General features: G+C 44.0%; 2 non-coding genes across 2 annotated transcripts; both read left to right on the top strand.

Moving 5' to 3' along the window:
• The first annotated feature begins 887 nt into the window (after nucleotides 1-887).
• TRNAV-GAC (transfer RNA valine (anticodon GAC)) lies at nucleotides 888-960 on the top strand. Its single transcript has one exon. It is a non-coding gene; the product is annotated as a tRNA-Val (tRNA).
• Nucleotides 961-8,518: 7,558 nt separating this feature from the next.
• On the top strand, nucleotides 8,519-8,591 carry TRNAV-GAC (transfer RNA valine (anticodon GAC)). The gene has a single exon. It is a non-coding gene; the product is annotated as a tRNA-Val (tRNA).
• Nucleotides 8,592-8,841: the final 250 nt, after the last annotated feature.

Below are 8,841 nucleotides of genomic sequence, written 5' to 3'. Positions count from 1 at the left end.
AGAATTGATAATAAGTGAATGTGTCCTCTTGAAATGCAAAGTGGAAAATAGCGTCAAAATTATTAGAAAATAGGAAAATAAGTTTAGAAAAAATTATATTTCTAAGAAAACCATTTGTCAATTGTACTTCCAGACTAGATAGTGATGAGTACCCCAAGAGTCAGTTTCTATAGTGTAGTGGTTTTCATGTTTGCCTAACATGCGAAAACTCCACAGTTCGAAACTGTGCAGAAACAATCTTTCATTTTTAGAATTTTTAAAACAATAGATTTTTTGTTGAACTGATCAGTAAAAATGCAATCAGATGAAAAGTTTATTTCAGCATGCCATACTGTATGTCAAAGATAATTTTTATTGGATGGTGGTCGCAGATTTTTCATGTAGTTTCTGTAGTGTAGTGTTTTCATGTTTGCCTCACACGTGAAAGGTCCCCTGTACGAATTTGCTCAGAAACATATTTTGTTACCTAAACATTTTGAATTCAATAATTTATATTTTGATAACTATCTACTGTTGCATTGCTCAATGAAACAGCTAGCAAAAAATCATATTGCAGAATATCAAAAGTCAATTTTCCATCTACCATGCATATTGGATGGTGTTGCATTCATGAGGTACCTGTAGTGTAGGGTTATTCACATTTACCCAATATGCATAAGGTCCCCCTTCAAAATTGTTCAGAAATACATTAAAAAAATATTTTGTTTAGTAAATACAATGATCAGAATTGATAATAAGTGAATGTGTCCTCTTGAAATGCAAAGTGGAAAATAGTGTCAAAATTATTAGAAAATAGGAAAATAAGTTTAGAATTTTTTTTTATTTCTAAGAAAACCATGTGTCAATTGTACTTCCTGACTTGACAGTGATGAGAACCCCAAGAGTCAGTTTCTGTAGTGTAGTGGTTATCATGTTCGCGTGACACGCGAAAGGTCCCCAGTTTGAAACTGGGCAGAAATAATCTTTTAGTTTTAGAATTTTAAGACAATGGCATTTTAGTTGAAATGCTCAGTAAAAATGCAATCAGATGAAAAGTTTATTTCAGCATGCCATACTGTATGTCAAAGATAATTTTTATTGGATGGTGGTCACAGATATTTCATGCAGTTTCTGTAGTGTAGTGGTTTCATGTTTGCCTCACACGTGAAAGGTCCCCTGTTCGAATTTTGTCAGAAACATATTTTGTTACATGAACATTTTGAATTCAATAATTTATATTTTGATAACTATCTACTGTTGCATTGCTCAATGAAAAAGCAAGCAAAAAAATCATATTGCAGAATATCAAAAGTCAATTTCCCTTCTACCATGCATATTGGAAGGTGTTGCATTCATGAGGTACCTGTAGTGTAGGGTTATTCACATTTACCCAATATTCATAAGGTTCCCCCTTCAAAATTGTTCAGAAATACATTAAAAAAACTATTTTTTTTAGTAAATACAATGATCAGAATTGATAATAAGTGAATGTGTCCTCTTGAAATGCAAAGTGGAAAATAGCGTCAAAATTATTAGAAAATAGGAAAATAAGTTTAGAAAAAATTATATTTCTAAGAAAACCATTTGTCAATTGTACTTCCAGACTAGATAGTGATGAGTACCCCAAGAGTCAGTTTCTGTAGTGTAGTGGTTTTCATGTTTGCCTAACATGCGAAAAGTCTACAGTTCGAAACTGTGCAGAAACAATCTTTCATTTTTAGAATTTTTAAAACAATGAATTTTTTGTTGAAATGATCAGTAAAAATGCAATCAGATGAAAAGTTTATTTCAGCATGCCATACTGTATGTCAAAGATAATTTTTATTGGATGGTGGTCGCAGATTTTTCATGTAGTTTCTGTAGTGTAGTGTTTTCATGTTTGCCTCACACGTGAAAGGTCCCCTGTACGAATTTGCTCAGAAACATATTTTGTTACCTAAACATTTTGAATTCAATAATTTATATTTTGATAATATCTACTGTTGCATTGCTCAATGAAACAGCTAGCAAAAAATCATATTGCAGAACATCAAAAGTCAATTTTCCATCTACCATGCATATTGGATGTGTTAGGTGCCGGGGTCCGCTCGTCGGTGTGGCCCGGCGCCTAGTAACCAGGGACGCCGTACGCGTACAGCCGCCGGCTCCCTGGCATTGCTAGACGCCGGGCGCACTGAGCCGCACGGACCCTAGCAACGGGGACGCCACTGGCGGACCGCGTTCTCCGTTGCTGGGTCCAGTTAAAATGATTGTGCACCTGTTTCCTGGCCGTGCAGCAAGGCAGCTGCACGGCATTTATGTAATCAGCCCTGTCAGCAGCTGATTGGAGGACTCCTGTTTATATGCACTCTCAGGGCTTCTCACAGACGCCGGTAATAGCTTCCTGCATGCTGTCCTTGTTTGCTGAGAGTCTGTTTCCAGTCTTGCTGTATCCGGTCGTTCCAGTCTCCAGTAGTCCTGTACTCGGAAGTTGTCATCTTGTTCCTGGAGTCCTGACTGATCACCGTTTAACATCCAGTGGTGTTCGTGAGTCGCTGCTTTGCCGTGTGTTGCGGCTTGGCCGCTTTACCATTTATTATTTGTGTTTTGTAGCATTTTGCGGAGGGTTCCGCTTCCACAGGTCCACTCTGGTATCCGGCGGTGCTGGGTAGGAGTATTGGACAAGTGGATTTTTGGTTGTCCTTTTCCCTGGCGGTTTTTCCGCACATACTTCTGGTCTTTGCTAGTTAGCTTGTTTCCCCTGGCCTGTTGTCAGTCAGAGGTCCTCTTGTTATCATCCTGCCTCAGATTTCCCTTTGTCTCTCATTAAGACCGGGGGGCACCGGAGTTGGGCAGACATAATCCGCCCTTCAAACGTGGCTGCCAAGGGCTCAAGAAACCATAGTCTCGCAAGGGATTTCCGATAGCACGGGTGAGACAATAGAGTTAGGGCGCCAGGGGCAACTAGTCTTTCCTGCTCCCGTTACCAGCATTCCATTCCAGCGCTCTGGTCATTGTCATAAGATCTCCTCTGGTCAGGAGTGCTGGGAATCATAACATTATTACCGGCCATACCAAAACTTAAAATTAAACGGGGTTTAATTTTTTTCTCATTCAGTTTTGTAAGAGTTTATCGGCCTCATGAGTCCAACAGGTTTAGGGCCAAATCCAGGTCAGCTCTTAGAAGCCAGATTCAAGAACTTACTCAGATGGTTCAGGATCTTTCCCTTCGGGTGAAGTCACAGGAAGATCTTTTGCGAACTTCCCCGAAGGTAGTCCCTGAACCAAAGATGCATTTGCCTGACCGTTTTTCTGGTGATAGGAAAGAGTTTTTTAATTTTAAAGAATCCTGTAAACTTTATTTTCGTTTAAGACCGATCTCCTCGGGTACTGAATCTCAGCGGGTTGGGATTATTATTTCTTTGCTCCAGGGGGATCCTCAGACCTGGGCATTTGGTTTAAAAGCAGAGGATCCGGCCTTGTTGTCAGTAGACGCCTTTTTTGGGTCTTTAGGGCTATTGTATGATGACCCTGATGGAGAGGCATCCGCTGAAGGTCGGTTGCGCGCTCTCAGATAGGGTAGGAATCCTGCAGAGGTTTATTGTACGGAGTTTCGCCGTTGGTCGAACGACTGTGGCTGGAATGACCCAGCCCTGCGCAGTCAGTTTCGCCTTGGCTTATCAGAGTCTATAAAAGACAGTCTCCTTCAGTATCCCGCTCCTGAGACTCTCGATAAACTCATGGAGCTTTCTATTAAGATTGATCGTCGTCTCAGAGAGCGGAGGGCTGAAAAAGGAGCACCTTTCAGGTCAACTCCATGTGTATATTCCATTCCTGAGGACGTAGAGGAGCCCATGCAGATGGGTCTCTCCCGGCTGTCTCCTGAAGAAAGAGCCAGAAGGCAAAACTCTGGTCTTTATTTGTACTGTGGGGGTAAGGGACATTTTGCTCGTAATTGTCCGAACAAGTCGGGAAACGCCTCGACCAGGTGAATTGTGAGTGGGTTCACCTAGGTCTGCAGCTTATCTCCTCGAATAACTCCCTTTTAGTCCCAGCTAAAGTTTCCTTTGGCAGCCTCAGTTCTTCGGTGTCGGCTTTTGTTGACAGTGGAGCGGCAGGAAACTTTATGGATTTAACTTGGCCTAAGGCCTTAGGCATTCCTCAGTTATCTTTGGGTAGGTGTGTCACCATGCATGGCTTAGATGGGAGTCCACTGTCCAATGGGGTTATTTCCCTCTGTACACCCCCTGTACTACTTACGGTAGGAGCTCTTCATTCTGAAAAAATCGAGTTCTTCCTTACCCATTGCCCAGCAGTTCCAGTGGTTCTGGGTCACCCTTGGCTGGCCTTTCATAATCCCACCATTGATTGGCGGTCGGGGGAGATTTCACCATGGGGTACCTTCTGTGATAAGGAATGTATTACGTTTCCAGTCAGAATAGCAGCTGCCATTCCTGAACTCATTCCCGTGGAATACCAAGAGTTTGCTGATGTGTTCTCCAAGGGCAATGCAGACATTCTGCCTCCACATCGGCCTTATGATTGTGCTATTGAGCTAATTCCTGGTGCCGCATTGCCAAAGGGAAGGTTATATGCTTTATCCGGGCCAGAAACTGCGGCCATGAATGATTATGTTAAGGAGAGCCTAGGGAAAGGATTTATTAGGCCATCAAAATCTCCTTTAAGTGCAGGCTTCTTCTTTGTGGAGAAAAAGGATGGCTCGCTTAGACCTTGCATTGACTTTAGAGCCCTGAATAAAATCTCAGTAAAAAATACTTATCCTCTGCCGCTGATTTCTGTCCTCTTTGATCAGCTGCGTTCGGCTGTGATTTTTTCTAAAATTGACCTAAGAGAAGCGTATAATCTCATCCGAATCAAGTCTGGAGATGAGTGGAAGACGGCCTTCAGTACTCAGTCGGGTCACTACGAGTACCTGGTGATGCCGTTCGGCTTGTCTAACGCTCCAGCAGTTTTCCAGGACCTCATTAATGATGTGCTCCGTGACTTCCTAGGGAAATTCGTGGTCGTTTACTTAGACGACATCCTGATTTATTCTGACTCAATTGAACAACATGTTACCCAGGTGCGTCAGGTTCTTCAAAAGTTACGTGAGAATCATCTATATGCCAAGCTGGAGAAATGTGAGTTTCATGTCACGGAGGTATCTTTTTTAGGGTACATTATTTCCCCTCGGGGATTTTTCATGGAACCTAAGAAGCTCCAGGCCATCCTTAGTTGGGCGCAACCCACCAATTTAAAAGCAATTCAGCGCTTTTTAGGGTTTGCGAATTATTATAGGAGTTTCATTCATTCTTTTTCCGACCTGGTTGCTCCCATTGTGGCTCTGACAAAGAAAGGAGCGGATCCTACCAACTGGTCGCGTGAAGCTGAGTTGTCCTTTCGGGCCCTGAAACAAGCTTTTGTCTCGGCTCCAGTCCTCAGACATCCCAATCCAGAATTGCCCTTCGTTGTGGAGGTTGATGCCTCGGAGGTTGGAGTGGGGGCTATCCTATCTCAAAAGGATCCGGAGTCTCTGGAACTACATCCTTGTGCCTTTATGTCCAGGAAATTCTCCTCCGCTGAATCCAACTATGACGTTGGTAACCGGGAGTTACTGGCAATAAAATGGGCTTTCAAGGAGTGGAGACATTGGCTGGAGGGAGCAACACATACTATTTCAGTATTGACAGGCCATAAAAACCTGCAATACATCGAATCAGCGGCTGAATGCCCGGCAGGCTCGTTGGGCTTTATTCTTTACTCGTTTCAAATTTATTATCACTTTCAGGCCAGGTTCCAAGAATATCAAGGCGGATGCCCTGTCACGCAGTTTTCTTCCGGTTCACAATAACAGTCCTGTTACTCCCATACTTCCATCTTCAGTCATTTGGGCAGGCCTCACACAAGATTTATTTACCCAGTTAAAACAGCTTCAACACCAAGCTCCTGGAAATACTCCTGCTGGTCGTCTTTACGTCCCTGAGTTTTTGAGAGCTACTGTTTTGACTGAGTTCCATGATAACAAAGTTTCCGGGCATCCGGGGATCTCTAAGACTTTGGAGTTATTCTCCCGCTCAGTATGGTGGCCTGGTCTTTCTAAAGACGTTAAGGAGTTTGTTTTTTCATGTCAGGTTTGTGCACAGCATAAGGTTCCCCGTTCCTTGCCTATCGGGCAACTTATGCCCTTAAATGTCCCCCTCAGGCCATGGTCTCATATTTCCATGGATTTTGTGGTAGACCTTCCCCTTTCAGCCGGATTCCGAGTCATATGGGTGGTAGTGGACCGTTTTAGCAAGATGGCTCATTTCATTGCTCTTCCCCGACTGCCATCTGCCCAAGGATTGGCAGTTTTGTTTCTCCGCCTTGTTTTCAGACTTCATGGGTTGCCCACTGATATTGTTTCTGATCGGGGTCCACAATTCATTGCACAATTCTGGAAGTGTTTTTGTGCTTCATTAAAGATAAAATTGTCATTAACATCCGGTTACCACCCCCAATCCAACGGGCAAACCGAGCGAGTTAACCAATCATTGAAACAGTATTTGCGTTTGTACTCAGCCAAACTCCAGAATGATTGGTCCGAGTTTCTTCTATTGGCGGAGTTTGCTTACAATAATTCTTGTCATTCCTCCACTAATGTGTCTCCATTCTTTTCAGTTTTTGGTTTTCACCCCAGAGCTAATGCTTTTTTTCAATATTCCTCAGTTTCCTCGCTAACCTTAACCTCCCATCTCAGAGCCATTTGGAAAAAAGTGCACCTTGCTCTCAGAAAAGCGGCCTTTCAAGAGAAAAAAATTTCTGACAGGCTCCGACGTCCTTGCACTTTTAAGGTGGGAGATAGGGTATGGTTGTCGACTCGTAACATTAGACTTCGACAATCCTCGGCTAGATTGGGACCCAAATTTATTGGACCATTTCATATTATTAAAAAAGTCAACCCAGTTGCTTTCCGGTTACGTTTACCAAGATCTCTCCGGATTGGAAATACGTTTCATTGCTCCCTGTTGAAACCATACGTTTCTTCCAGTAGATTTCCTCGGAAGATCTCTCAGGGAAGATCTCCAGTGGATGTACAGGGACAACAGGAGTTCCTGGTGGAGAAGGTTCTCGATTCCAAATTGTCCCGGGGCAGGCTTTATTTTCTGGTTCACTGGAGAGGCTATGGTCCAGAGGAAAGGTCTTGGGTCCTGGATAAGGATCTTCATGCCCCGAGGCTCAGGAGGGCATTTTTTCGGGAATTTCCTCGGAAGCCTGGCTTTAGGGGTTCCTTGACCCCTCCTCAAGGGGGGGGTACTGTTAGGCGCCGGGGTCCGCTCGTCGGTGCGGCCCGGCGCCTAGCAACCAGGGACGCCATACGCGTACAGCCGCCCGGCTCCCTGGCAACGCTAGACGCCGGGCGCACTGAGCCGCACGGACCCTAGCAACGGGGACGCCACTGGCGGACCGCGTTCCCCGTTGCTGGGTCCAGTTAAAATGATTGTGCACCTGTTTCCTGGCCGTGCAGCAAGGCAGCTGCACGGCATTTATGTAATCAGCCCTGTCAGCAGCTGATTGGAGGACTCCTGTTTATATGCACTCTCAGGGCTTCTCACAGACGCCGGTAATAGCTTCCTGCATGCTGTCCTTGTTTGCTGAGAGTCTGTTTCCAGTCTTGCTGTATCCGGTCGTTCCAGTCTCCAGTAGTCCTGTACTCGGAAGTTGTCATCTTGTTCCTGGAGTCCTGACTGATCACCATTTAACATCCAGTGGTGTTCGTGAGTCGCGGCTTTGCCGTGTGTTGCGGCTTGGCCGCTTTACCATTTATTATTTGTGTTTTGGAGCATTTTGCGAAGGGTTCCGCTTCCACAGGTCCACTCTGGTATCCGGCCGTGCTGGGTAGGAGTATTGGACAAGTGGATTTTTGGTTGTCCTTTTCTCTGGCGGTTTTTCCGCACATACTTCAGGTCTTTGCTAGTTAGCTTGTTGCCCCTGGCCTGTTGTCAGTCAGAGTTCCTCTTGTTATCATCCTACCTCGGATTTCCCTTTGTCTCTCATTAAGACCGGGGGGCACCGGAGTTGGGCAGACATAATCCGCCCTTCAAACGTGGCTGCCAAGGGCTCAAGAAACCATAGTCTCGCAAGGGATTTCCGATAGCACGAGTGAGACAATAGAGTTAGGGCACCAGGGGCAACTAGTCTTTCCTGCTCCTGTTACCAGCATTCCATTCCAGCGCTCTGGTCATTGTCATAAGATCTCCTCTGGTCAGGAGTGCTGGGAATCATAACAGGATGGTGTTGCATTCATGAGGTACCTGTAGTGTAGGGTTATTCACATTTACCCAATATGCATAAGGTCCCCCTTCAAAATTGTTCAGAAATACATTAAAAAAATATTTTGTTTAGTAAATACAATGATCAGAATTGATAATAAGTGAATGTGTCCTCTTGAAATGCAAAGTGGAAAATAGTGTCAAAATTATTAGAAAATAGGAAAATAAGTTTAGAATTTTTTTTTATTTCTAAGAAAACCATGTGTCAATTGTACTTCCAGACTTGACAGTGATGAGAACCCCAAGAGTCAGTTTCTGTAGTGTAGTGGTTATCATGTTCGCGTGACACGCGAAAGGTCCCCAGTTTGAAACTGGGCAGAAACAATCTTTTAGTTTTAGAATTTTAAGACAATGGCATTTTTGTTGAAATGCTCAGTAAAAATGCAATCAGATAAAAAGTTTATTTCAGCATGCCATACTGTATGTCAAAGATAATTTTTATTGGATGGTGGTCACAGATATTTCATGCAGTTTCTGTAGTGTAGTGCAGGCCTGGCCAACCTGTGGCTCTCCAGATGTTGTGAAACTACACATCCCAGCATTCTCTGCCACAGTTTTAGCATTCCCTAATAGC

This window comes from Pseudophryne corroboree, chromosome 4 (assembly GCF_028390025.1).
Source record: "Pseudophryne corroboree isolate aPseCor3 chromosome 4, aPseCor3.hap2, whole genome shotgun sequence".
NCBI lineage: Eukaryota > Metazoa > Chordata > Amphibia > Anura > Myobatrachidae > Pseudophryne > Pseudophryne corroboree.
This window is presented reverse-complemented; position numbering and strand designations above follow the sequence as displayed.